We start from the raw sequence: 13,207 nt of genomic DNA on the forward strand, positions 1-13,207 counted from the left end.
GTTTGAAATATATTCTATCTACCAGTAAGATAGCTGCCCCCACTTTTTCCAGGCTCTTGTCACATGAACTGTTTTCTATCCTTTTACTCTTAGTCTATGAATTTCTTTGTGGATTAAGTAGGTTTCTTGTCTACAGCATATTGTTGGATTTTGCTTCTTAATCCATTCTGCCAGCCTATGTCTTTTGATTGGATAATTGAGGCTATTAACATTGATGGCTATAACTGTTATGTATTGACTTTTCATTGTCATGTTATTTTCCTGTTGTTGTTTCTTTTATTTTTTAAAATTTCCCTCTCTCCCTTTAATTTCCTGCCTTGTCCAGTATATTTGCTCTGTTAGCCCTTATGGAGTTGTGGCTTTCATTTTCTTTTTCTAGGATATTTTTTTGAAGGGTTTGGTGTGCCGATTTGGTGTTCATGATATTTCTCAGGTGTTCTTCATTGTGGAAGTATCTTATTTCCCCATCAATTTTGGAAGATAGCTTTTCAGGATACATCAGTCTAGGTTGGAGGTTGATTTTAAAGATAAGAGAAAATAAAATAAAATAAAATAAATCCAAATTGAAATAGAGGGCTTACTTCAGGTTATGCCTCTGTTGACACAACAGATAGTGTGAGTAGGAGTGTGCAGGTATAAGCAAGCTAGTAGCTGTTCCCTGCATGTAAGTTTTGACTGCAAGGCCCAAGCTGAGATCTCTGGACTCTGGCTGGGTTGAACTCCTCAAGGTTCTAATGCAGTTTCCACCTGTCTTTCCAGGTATCTTCTTTCCCCTGAAGCTAGAACAGGCTCTGATGTGAGGTGCTGGTCCCAACTATGGTGGTCTGGTGTGCCTTTATTGCAGAGAATTTCTTCACTTTTCCAGTGGGCTTCAATTTTCATCTAGGAGCCTCAGAGAGGCCCTCTTTCTCTTGTTCTTGATGGGGGGGCACAAGGACCACTGTGTTGATGCCCTTCTCTGGTGAACTGGGTTAAAGGGGCAGGCCTACCAGAGGATAGTGAGCTGCTGCTGGGCTCTTCTTATGTGCTGGGTCAAAGCCTTATTTTTATGATTAATCATGGAAAATTTATCATCTAAATTGGTGAGAGACACAGCTCTCTCCAACCATCTGTCAGGCACCAAAACTTTAGGATTTCCAGGGCCCTTGACTTATGGCAAGAAAGTTCTACTATATTGATGAAATCTCCTTCTTCCAGCTATATAATTTCCTCTCTATATTCCACAACCTCAGGAACAAATCCCAGGCCAACTCTCACATTTCTTATAGTTCGTATTTGTCATGAACTTCATGGTCTATGTAATACAACATTTCTCCTGGTGCTTTCACCTTAGATTAAATTTTATTTACTTTATGGTATTCTTGAACAAACCCAGTTCTCACTCTGTACTTGCTTATAGTTGTTGAAAATAATGTAGAAAAAAACTGGGTATACAATGTCCTTAAATAGGGGAAGTACTGGCCACAACACTTAGAGTTTTGTGTTTCTTTCCCTATAGAGTATCAAAGTCTTTCACCTCTTTAGCCCTGCTTATCATGTCACTGTGGCATGTAAACTAGGTTAGGTGCCTTTTAGTCACTCACCTGAGATGCAATTAGCTTATAACTAATACAGACTTCTATTTGCCATGGGTAGGTTTCCTGAGCTTTTAGGGACAAACTTTCAACAATCCTAAGTGCTTTTGTTTTCCTTTGCTGTATTTGTAAAACAAATTCTCTTCATGTAATTGTGCACTTACTTAGTTGTTCTATCTCACTGTACTTGGGCAAGTTGGTCATTAGTGCAGGAATCTGTTTCACTGTGGCCAGTAAAAGAGATAGATGTAGACTTGAGGAACAAAAGCATTGTTACATCAAGCACCTGCCTAAAGTCCAGTAGAAAATAAATGCAAGTATTGTCTGACAAAGGGAATGGGTAAATTCTGGAAGTCCAGAGAATTCAGTGTAATTGGAGCTTCTAACATTCTTTAACCTACTCATTTAAACCATTCAAAATAGTGGAGCTTAAGCTGGCTGGAAACCAAATCTCCTCTTAAGTTTAGCAATTCTTGTAATGAATTATATGCCTACTTTTCAGCTCAATCTGCCATCTGGCTGCAGGACTTGAAAAAAATTTTCAGTGTTCATACTTTCTATTATATAGAAAATCACAATCTCAGCTAGTCTTTTTTATTATGCAAAGTATTGATGATGTTAATATCTACAGCCATTATAAATATTCTTTCTCCTTTACTTCTCTATGCCTGAGCTACTGTACACCCTTCTACTTGTATTCTTTTACAGTTTACCAAATTAGAATATTTTATCTTAGAAAAACATTGCACTTCTTTGACATGAAAGGAAATATTATTATTTACTTTTCCAGAGTGATCTGATTTTCAAGAATAAAACAACTCCAGGATCCTAATCTCAGAATCCATTTCCTAGGATAATTTTATTTATTTATTTATTATTTATTATTATTATTTATTTTTTGGTACTGGGGATTGACCTGGGATAATTTTAATATTTTAATATTTTAGTTTAGGTCCCTAAGAAGAGGAACTTGAGATGAGGTTTTTGTGTAGTAGATTTATTTGATATTTTGATTTTAGTACAAAACCTATAATGGAGTGAGAGATGCAGCATAAAGTAAGAAGTGGTAAAGACATGGAGTTAGATGAATCTGGCCAGAGCATGACCCTAATATTCCATTTCATCCAATCACTAGCTGAGAGACAGTCTGGAAGCAGAACAGAACTGTCCTAGAAGGCAAAATAGCTCTCATCATGAAATAAATATTTCAAAATGAAGTCAGGCTCTTTATTATATTAACAATCAGCAAGTATTAAAGAAGGCCATCCCAGCTACACAGGTAATAAAACCAAATAGAGGGTTTTGTAAGTTACTAAATATATTTGAACATTTATCCATTTAAATACTTGGGTCTACAGCCTGGGCTACATAGTGAGTTCCAAGTCAGTCTCAAATACATAGTGAGACCTTGTCTCAAAAAAAACCCCAAAAAAGTAAAAAATAAAAAATAAAATACTTAGATCTGCATATTTCACTGGAAACACAATATGATGTATTCACACTACAGAATCACTTAATTACCTAACCTCTATTTGCCACATTCTAATCAGAAGTTCATGATGATATTGGATCCTATATGTCCTATCCTTGAAGCATCAGTTTATTTCTCTTTTTGGGGTATAGTAGAGGCTCATGTCGCTTGTGGGGGCGGTTGGAGACATTTTAGAAAATCCAATATTGACAGGGAAAATTTCTTTCTCAAGGAGCCCTAGGTCAGTGAATTGAATTCAATCTTAAAACTCAGTGAGGGAGAACAGTTTTTATTATTGCTTTGATGGCCATTGTCTGCCTCACAATTATCTATTTATTTATCTATGTATTTATTTACAAATGTATAACATGAGCAATCTCTTAGTCTCTTGTCTGTTACTGGCCTCAGGAACACACATTTTTACCTATTCCACCCGTGCCTATGGTACAGAGCATCATCGCTGTCACCTCAGCCTGTCACGTCAGCATCTATACCAATCACATCTACCTTTGCTATACAGATGAGGCGTTGACACCTAGCTTCTATTACTCTTGGATCTCATCATCCCCAATTTAAATTATGGAGTCTACTTTGGAATAAGAATCTCCTACTATTAATTTCATCCTGCAAAGAATAGCTAGCAACAAGCACATCATAGATTCTTTTATTTTGATGTATGTGACTTATTAGCCTAGAGATCCTCTGTGCAAATATTAAAGGTAGTGCATTCTTAGTGCTCACAATGTAAAGCAATCTTAACATTCCTGCTTTATATCAAAAAAGTTTGTTTCATTTGCTGCAAGTAATTTTTTATGTTAATATTTCCAGTAGCCATTCAAAATGACTCTGAAGACTGGCTGCAGGTATCATTATGAATAAATTTAATCCCAAGGTAACAGATGAGTTCTCCATATCATTAGTCTCCCCTTTCTTATCACGTATTCTGCAACCTCAGCTTCAGCCCAGTTTAACACATCAATATCCACTTCTGCACATACTTTCTCAGGTTCTGCACACATGTAGTAATCAAGTTCTGCATTTTGTTGTAGGCTGTGTATGTTATTCACTCTGGAGAAAACCTATACTTTTTTGCTCAGGCTGTTCTGAACTTGAAACCTAGAATTGACTTGACAGCAACTGTGGAAGGCATATACAAATCTTGAACAAAATAAATATTACCTTTCTGTGAGACATGTAATTCAGACTATGCTCTCCAGCAAGTGTAGGTGTTTCTGGGGCTGTCAGTGGCTGCTTTTGTTGGGACACAAGGGTTAGGACAGTCTGCAATGGCAACATTCTCTTGTTTATTCATCAAAATATTGACATTCTAGGTCTTATTATCTCACTTTTACAATTAGGGTCCAGATGTTGATTATATGTTTTATATCTCTTCTAAGCTCTGTTAGATATTGACTCTGATTTTCTGAAGATTCTGTGAACATTAGAGTATTCTTAAAACTTAATATATGAATCTTTATACAGTTTACTGTGTGAATTTAATGAAGTCATTTGGTATGTACACCTTCTACTCTTCTCTAACACAAACATAATAAGTTTTTCAATATAAAGTTTTTATTCAAGAAATCCAAATAAAATCTGTTATTTTATGATCAGAATTATAGTGGTAGATAAGAATAACCAATGTGGCACACTGCTCTGAAAGCATTCTGCAAAACAGTATCAAACAAACTTACCCAAACTCATCTGTTGGACACACACCATCCAAACCCTCCTTTTCATCTTCTCCAGCGAGGTGCACCCAAGTGTCAATTTCATCTCTTGCAGTTCTTTCTTTACTGGAATACTTGTTTTTCTTGGCTTTCTGCTCTTCTATGGTTTTACAATCCAATATTTTTATTCTTCTTTTTTATTTTTTCCAATTATTCTCAGGAACATCATTTTTTTTCTTCTGCAGTTTTTTTTTTTTAATAAATCAAATGCATTTCTGATCGTCTTCAATGTCTTTAATCCTTTGGTTCTTTTCAGTGCTTTTCTTCCTTTTCTGAATCACATCTTTTCTGATATTCCTCTTTGGGTTCATTCTTTCTTTTTAAATCTCTTTCTCCTTCTCAGCTGAGCCTGATGAGCAGAGGCATCCTTCTTACCCCTTTGACCTGGAGCTCTTCTGTGATTGGACAGATGCTGGTCCCACAGCTTATCTGACTCTGTGTTATTCTTGCCTCTGTTTTAATTCGTTTGCTTTTCAGGTAGAGTTTTCTTCTCTGAAAAAGCATTCTTGTTTTTTAGCTTCAAGCCCTCTTTTGGCTCTTCACTATTCTTCAGCTTCTTTTTGTTTCTGTTGGCCTTGACATCAGCACTTTCATCTGCACTCCCAGTGTCATCCAGCTGTCGGTCAGATGCATTGCATCCTCACCTGTTTTATCTTTGGGGCGTTCAATTTTTTTTTGTTTCTCTCCTCTGTTGTCAGAATGTAAGTCTTCGGTGTTATCTTCCTCAAGTGGTTCATTAAGTACACCTGACTCAATCTCTAGCTGAGAATCAACACATTTCTCTTGTTTTTCTGTTTTCTTTGGTATCTTTTTTTATTTTAGTCTTTAAATCATTTATTTCAGCCTTTTTAACTTTCTTTAATTCCTTAGTTTCTTTTATTTCATTCTTTTTTTTTTTTGGCTTTTTTGGCATCTTTTAATTCTTCTTTGGCTTCCAAAATTCTTTTCTTTGTCCTTAAAAAAAGAAACAAAAAACAAAAAAAAACTTTTAGAGGTGCTGTCCAGCTGCAATTTGGACTTATCTTTTAGTTTCCCAGTCTTTGCTTTCTTCTTTTTCAGATCATCTGGACTTTTCTTTCTGCCTTCATTTTTTCTTTTTCTTCCTCAGGGAACCATCTTCGTTTGCCTCACTTTGCTGATCACTATCAGAGTTTGCCCTAAATATGTCATTATTTAAGGACAGTATCTGAATATCCTTCTTGGGTGCTTTAGCTTTGTTCTCTGAAACTTTCTTCCTAAATTCAAGAATTTCTTTACAGTCCTCTACATGGATCTCAGGTCCTAAGTATTGCCATCTGTTGTATATCCTTTCCATCAAGCTTCATATAGGATTCTGCCCATGTTGGTCTTTATGTCCAGGATCCGCTCCACCTTGAATACGTTCTCCCTGTCCTCCTTGCTGTCCCCCAAGGCCTCCACTGCTTTGGTGACCGGGTCCTTCTCTTCACCCGCCACACCACTCCACCTCCTTTAACTTCATGCGACTCAACTCTCCTTTGCTGTCAGCGCTGATTCAGTCACTGTGGTCACACCTGCCCCTTGAGCAGCTTCCACTGCCATCATAGGACCTCTGTAAAATGTCAAAGACAACAGTCTCATAAAGAATTTTTATGCAGTTCAGAGGGAATTTATGAAGCTGCAGTAGATTAAAACTAAATTAAAACTTGGATGCAAGACCAAATTTAATAGTAACAAAATAAAGCAAAAGTACAAGAAAGAAGTCTAAATGTAAATGTTGTAAAGCAAGAATCTAGAAAGAAGTTAATCATTTGTGCATCAAGCCAATATTCTAACTAAGAAGATGAATTATACCAAGTCTTGTGGCCAAGTCAATAGATATAAATACTTCTACAGCTAAGAAGATTCTAATAGGCACATAAACTCCTGAACCTGTGATGGTAGCGATATTATTTATTAGTGCAGGTAATCCCAGAATGGTTGCCAATGCGTACCACAGAGGGAATGACGTCTGCACCAAGGGCATATGAGATTGTTGAGGTAAGAGAGAAAAGGGAGAAAAAATTGTTAAAAAAAGAAAAGATTCCAAAATCATGAGCTAAAGTGGGAGGAGGTGGTCCAAAGTGTGTGTGCAGGGAGTAAATAAGGATTTGCATAGGTTGAATTACTGATGATACCACACTGAGCAATATACTGAAAATGAGCCCTCAAAATTTGATAGCAAAGCTATGGATGTAAATGAAATATCCAGGAAGAAGAATAGAGAAAAATCAAATGGAAATTCAAGTATTAGTAGTAAAAATTAAAGTGGCATTTTTAATAAAGTTCGAGAGGAGGAGGAATTATTAGGTTATAAACATTTGATAAATTGAAAATGCCCAGATTTTACCTTGAATTAGAATTATTTGCTAAGTTGGTGCTGTCAGCAGTTTATACTACATTGCATCAATATAAAAAAATGCCAAGTAATAGTAAAGTTTAGAATCATACAATAAAGTCTTTTAAATTTCACTATCTTTATGATTATAAAAACAAACATTCCAAATATACAGCTTCACTTTATTCTTACATTTTTTAAGTGTGCAGGGCATATATCTTTATGCCCATTTCCTGATAAAAGCCATATCATGTACAATAATTTGTGTACGATCACATGGCTCACGCATAACAAAGACGAGACTGGCACCTGAGTTAGATTTCTAACGTAAAGCAGTTGCAGTTGTGCGGCCTAAGTTAAGATAATATTTTCCTACTTTGTGTACTTATAATTGAAACTATGACAATTACTTCTTCCATTTTGGGAGATGTAACACATTGCTAGGGTAATGGAGGTGAAAATAGGGAAGACCATGAGTTTAAGGATGTAGAAAGTTTTTGGTTAATATTCCAATATGCCTTTCTCCCGATGATGGATTTCAGATAATAATGATTATCACTGTTTGAATTAACTTTCTCTGACTATACTGTAACCATTTACTCTCACTGATTTTCTTCCGCTGGAAATTATAGACTCTCACTATCAATTTAGTGACGGCATGATTTCCTATCTCCATATATTTTATGTGATATTTAGAAATTTGGGGCATAAAAATCTATAAAGGAAATCTATATAACCCACATTAAATTATGCTCTCAATAATAGTGAAAGCTTCAATAATACTAATGCCAACTTTTATAGCTAAATATAATATTACTACTTGCAGTCCACAGAATATATCCTCTTTTGAGTAAAAATTATGGATTGGTTCTTTTCCATCTACTCTCTGTCCCTGTGCCTAACTTGTTCTGCAATGATGCATATTTATAAGAAGGATGGCCTAAGTTAGTGGTATTATTTTTGGCTCCAGTAAGTCTAGGAAAAGATAAATCTATGATACTAGCAGGATCAATCTATTTAGAAGAACAAGAGTAAATATATAGAAGTGGTTTGATCTATTTGGAGAAAAATGTTCCTGGACCCACATAGCAATATAATTATGTTGTATCATATTTGATAGATCATGACTGTGTATAAGGAATAAGATTAATGTACACCACAGATTAATGCAAATGAATTGACCTGTCTTGTATATGTATAAGGTCATGAGCAGCCTAACTTTTGGAATTATTAGTAATTAATATATTATATGATAGAATGTCCTTAATGAGAAATGGAGAGTAAATGTGACCCTGAATTTAGAGATTGACCTTAGAAACATTCAGGAAAAAGGAAAATATAGTTTCATTTTTATGATTTCCGTGTTTTTCAAAAATCAGTTTTCTCACTTTTACCTCTACTCTGGTTTTTTATACTATTTATATATTATCATAATATTGTGAATTCTTACTCAAGGATAACCTTTTAAAATCCAAGCTGAGCTTTGTCCTTTGCTATATTTTCCATGATGACTACACAGCAACCCAATCATGGTAAACAATGAATAAAAGCTTCTTAAATAAAAATGACAGAAAAACAACTATATTTATTTCTAAATAGTATGAAGTTGATATATAATGGGGTATCTAATCTTTTATCTTATTTTTATTATATTGGTGATCTAAAAGCCATATGGTGCAATTACATTCATTTAAATATGACTAATATGACTAATACAATCCATAGAATAGGCTGACTGTTGTTCATGACACTGAAGATATAGCAATATAAAAACAGCAGGTGAATTTATAATCTAAAGGAACTTGAATCCAAGTGAATAACAAGAGATAAGAAACAAATGCATAAATACATTAAAAAGTGAATGAGAAAATGATGAGAACATTTGAGGACAATAAAATAGACAAAGTAAATAAGAGCTGTAGTTTGAGATCACTGCAATTTAATTTAAAGCGGTAAGGAAGGGCCTTGCTGAGAAAACAGGCACTTGGCCAAAGATTGGTAGAATTAAGGAAGTGAATCACATAGGTGTCTAATAGGAGAGCCACCTAAGCAAAGTATTTTATTCCACACCACTGCTTCAGTAAACACGAACTAGGAAGAGGGCCACTTTCCTTGTGAAAGATGAAAGCAAATGTGTGACTAGAAGATCACATCTGAGAAACAATGGGATGATCAAGTAGGTAGAAATATGTATATCATTGTAGAGATATTGACTTATTTTTTGGCAAAACCCATTCTGAGTTTTGTGTTACTATAATTATCTGAGTACTTTGTGATGTTGGGCTATAAGTGAAAAGGACATTATTAAGGTCAATATAGAAAGATTTTGCAAAAAGTCAAGGAGTGATGATAGTAAATTGGGACAAGGTGGTAGCAGTGTCGGTGGAGATAAGTGTGATTTAAGATGTTTTTTAAATGTAGTGCCAACAGAATTTCCCAATATTTGGTATGTGAGAGAATATAAAGCTTCAGAGATGACTAGAAAGCTTTTGGACTAAGGAATAAAGAAATAGAATAGTCATTAATGGACTCAGGGGAAGTTAATTTTGTATAGGACAGTGTTGGAGTTAGTTATTTTAATTATGAATATGTGATTTTAAAAATATTCTATCTAGAAGGAGATGCTAACTAATGAAGGATGAAGCAGGAATGATATTTTGTTTGAAAATAAGAATTTAGGACTCATTGACATTATGATATTTGCCAAAGCCATGAAACCATAAGAGATCACTAAAAGAGTGAATGAAAATAAAGAGAAAAAAAATAACAGGGGAGAAATAAATAAATGCAATCTGAAAGGACTGGAAAGGAAATAAATAGGAGAAAAAAAGGAAGTTCAATTAAGCTTGGATTCTTGAAATTCTCATGACACACACATTGTGGCTTAAAGAAATACAAATGTATTTTCTTGGAGTTCTTAAAATCAAAAATTTGAAATCAGATTCCTAGGGCTATGATTCAAGTAGTGACAGGATTGGACTCCTGTGGGAGCATCTAGGGCAGTGGTGGAAAGTTTATTTATTTTTTTCCTCATTCAGTTTATTTTAGGTATACAGTACAGTTACATTCATTATTGGGATCCTGTTCCTTTACATGACAGGTCTTGGTTTTCATTTTTTCCCCTTGTCCCTGCCCTCCCTTCACCCCCTTCTCCCCTCCCTATTTACAAACACTTTATTTCCATCTTTTCATTTTATTCTATTTTTTTCTTTTCCCTTATTACCCGTGGTGGCAAGTTTATGGTACGTGTGTTGCAGTGGCTTGCTTGTAATCATTGACAGCTCTAAAAGTTTTGTCATTGCTGAGCTAGGGGATAATCTATTTCTATGCTTTTACAGCTTCTAAAGGCCACCTGCTTTTCTTGGCTAATGGTTCCCTTCTCCATCTTGAAACCCAGCAATCACATCATTTCAACCTCTGTTTCTGCAACCAAATTCTTTTCTTTGATTATGACACTCTTATCTCTTGTAAGCGCTTTGTGATTACACTGGACCTACCTAGCTAATCTAGGCTAATGTCTCCATCCCAAGATCCTTAATTGCATCTGTAAAGTCTCCTTTGGCATTCTGAATATATAGCAAACATTTACCAAGTTCAGAGGATGTGTGTGTCTTTTCACAATAATGAATCAACCAGATAGAGGGATGGAATTAATACCAAGATAGTAATTGGAAAGCTACATGAGTAGGCTTTAAAAGGGTATATGTATAGCTGTGCCAATTGTCTGTTGAGATTAAGATATAAACTAAAAAATAACCATAAGTTCAAAAGTCTTTTTGAATGGTTTCAAGAGAACATAAGGACAATTTTAGGCAACCATTGTACATAAATTTAGGGGGAATTTTTCTGCTGAGGAGTAAATAATGAGTGACAGATAAAAGAAAGAATAGCAATCATTTGAAGCATCCATCACCATGATCAGCTTGAGAGTTATTTTTAATGAAAGAAATGACAAGTATTATATTATATTTATATCTACTAGAGTGTGCCACATAATAATATATATTGATAATATTCTGTATAGTCTTAAATTAAACAGAAGGAGGCTGTTAAATTTCAATAGCAAAAGTCATTGAGTAGGCAAATGACAATGATTTCTAATAGAAAATGATTGGCCTTACATAAAAACAAAGCATGCTCATAATTATGAGAGGAGAAAAAAAAGGTAGGAAGATAATAGATGGAGTGGGCAATTTTAAAGTTTGTATTGTTGTCAATAAGATGGGAAATAATTCCAGAACAGAAGGCATCAAGATCTATGGGAGAAATGGTAAAATATGAAATCATCATCCAGATAACTAGCCTAGTAAAATTCTTAAAGTTTGTCATAAATTACCATAATACACAGCTTTGTGTGTGTTGTTGGTGTGTGTGTGTGTTTGTGTGCGTGTGTGCATTACAGTATTACTCAATTATACAGGCACAAATCAGAATAGGTAAAAAGTTGAATTGAAAAATTTCTACTTTAAAAAGAATTCACAAAAATAAAAAAAACAAATGTAAGGTAAAATTGATTATTTTGATTGGATATTGGATGATGAGAATTTTCTAGGTCTAAGAGAAAGAAAAAACATTATGGAATTAAAAATAAATAAAAATTTGATGGTATGGATAGATTGCTATTGTTGCTAGGTTCCCGAGTATGTGAATTCAAACTATAAGACACATTAGCAAATGAGGTATTTAAAATTAGAATTATGATAGAATATAAATTATTCTCATTTTTTCTTGATACACGGTCTCACTATGTAGTGAGACTGACCTGGAATTCACTATGTAGCCCAGGCTGATCTCGAACTCACAGTGATCCTCCTGCCTCAGCCTCCCAAGTGCTGGGATTACACGCGTTCACCACAATGCCCAGTGAATACAAATTATTGATAATGATGGTATTCTACATATGCCTTGGCATTTGTTGAGGTATAGTAAAATTAACATTAAGTGGAATGAACATGTTAAGGACTTAATAAGACAGCAGTAATGCTGCAATATAATATGGGCACAGTGAAGTGAACGAAAATATCACAGGAGAGTTGTACAAAAAGTAACATTTCTAGAACTAAAGTTTTCAAAGATGAAGGAGATGATCCAGTCTTTTTTTTTAGATAATTTCAACAAGAATCATATAATAGAATCTATTAATGAGTAGAAATTTTCAAGCAAAGAATGTCAGAGGTTGAAAGAATTAACAAGTAGAAGGCCCTCACTCTATTTTAGGACTTAAGACAGGGAAAGACTTCACTTTTTGAGTAGGCTGAAAAAGAAACAGTTTTTTCAATGGAAGATCAAGTTCCTGATAGCACAAAAAAAAGTAGCATTTTATTGAAGTGCTGAGACTGTGTTATGCTGATTAGTGCCTGTTAGTTCCAAGGGCACAGTAGTTCCATTGGCACAGTAGGAAGTTGTCAGCAGAGAAGAGGTGATGGGGAGTAGAGTAAAAATGCTAACATACACACCTGCATATGAACGATACTGGTATAATGAGAGAGACTGATATAGGAAATGCTGGTTTTATGGTCTGAGATGAAAAGAACCAGAAAGAGTAGAAGTGAAGCTGTATGTGAGTAAGGCAAAGAAGTATAGATAACCTGCAGGGAGTGTATATGTTGACTTCTTTTCCTTTACTGCGAAGGTGAATCTGGGAAAAGGAATCATATCCGTAGTTCCCCACTGTCTGTTCCAGCCTTCTCCAGTACTTCCTTTAGGTTACTGAGTTCTGGGTTAAAATCTTCCAATATCAGGGTTTAGCTGTGAGAAAAATGATTTTTAGTTTATTAGCCTCTTGATTCTTCTTGGTGGGCTTGTTTTCTGTTTTTGCTAATTAGGTATATTTAAACTGGATGTGATTCTTCTGTTGTTGGTAGTGGTGTTGGTAATGCTCTAAAAAAAAAAGCACAAAAACAACAACAACAATGAAAAAGCTTCCTTCTTTGTATGCATTGCTTACTTAGCAAAGATTAGTTTACAGTAGTATTTTATAAGAAGAGTGCAAAAGTCTTACTATGGTCATACAATTACTAATTATACATTAGTATTTTGTGGATCTTTACTTATGTAGTTACTTTCTCAACTTCAATTTTCTTATTTGTAGGCAGAG

General features: G+C 34.7%; 1 pseudogene; it reads right to left on the reverse strand.

Annotated features, from left to right (window-relative positions):
- Nucleotides 1-4,735: 4,735 nt before the first annotated feature.
- LOC104874833 overlaps nucleotides 4,736-13,207 on the reverse strand; it is a 40,782-nt pseudogene continuing 32,310 nt past the window's right edge.

This window comes from Fukomys damarensis, unplaced genomic scaffold (assembly GCF_012274545.1).
Source record: "Fukomys damarensis isolate Sample0158 unplaced genomic scaffold, DMR_v1.0_HiC HiC_scaffold_16, whole genome shotgun sequence".
In the NCBI taxonomy this organism is placed as follows: domain Eukaryota; kingdom Metazoa; phylum Chordata; class Mammalia; order Rodentia; family Bathyergidae; genus Fukomys; species Fukomys damarensis.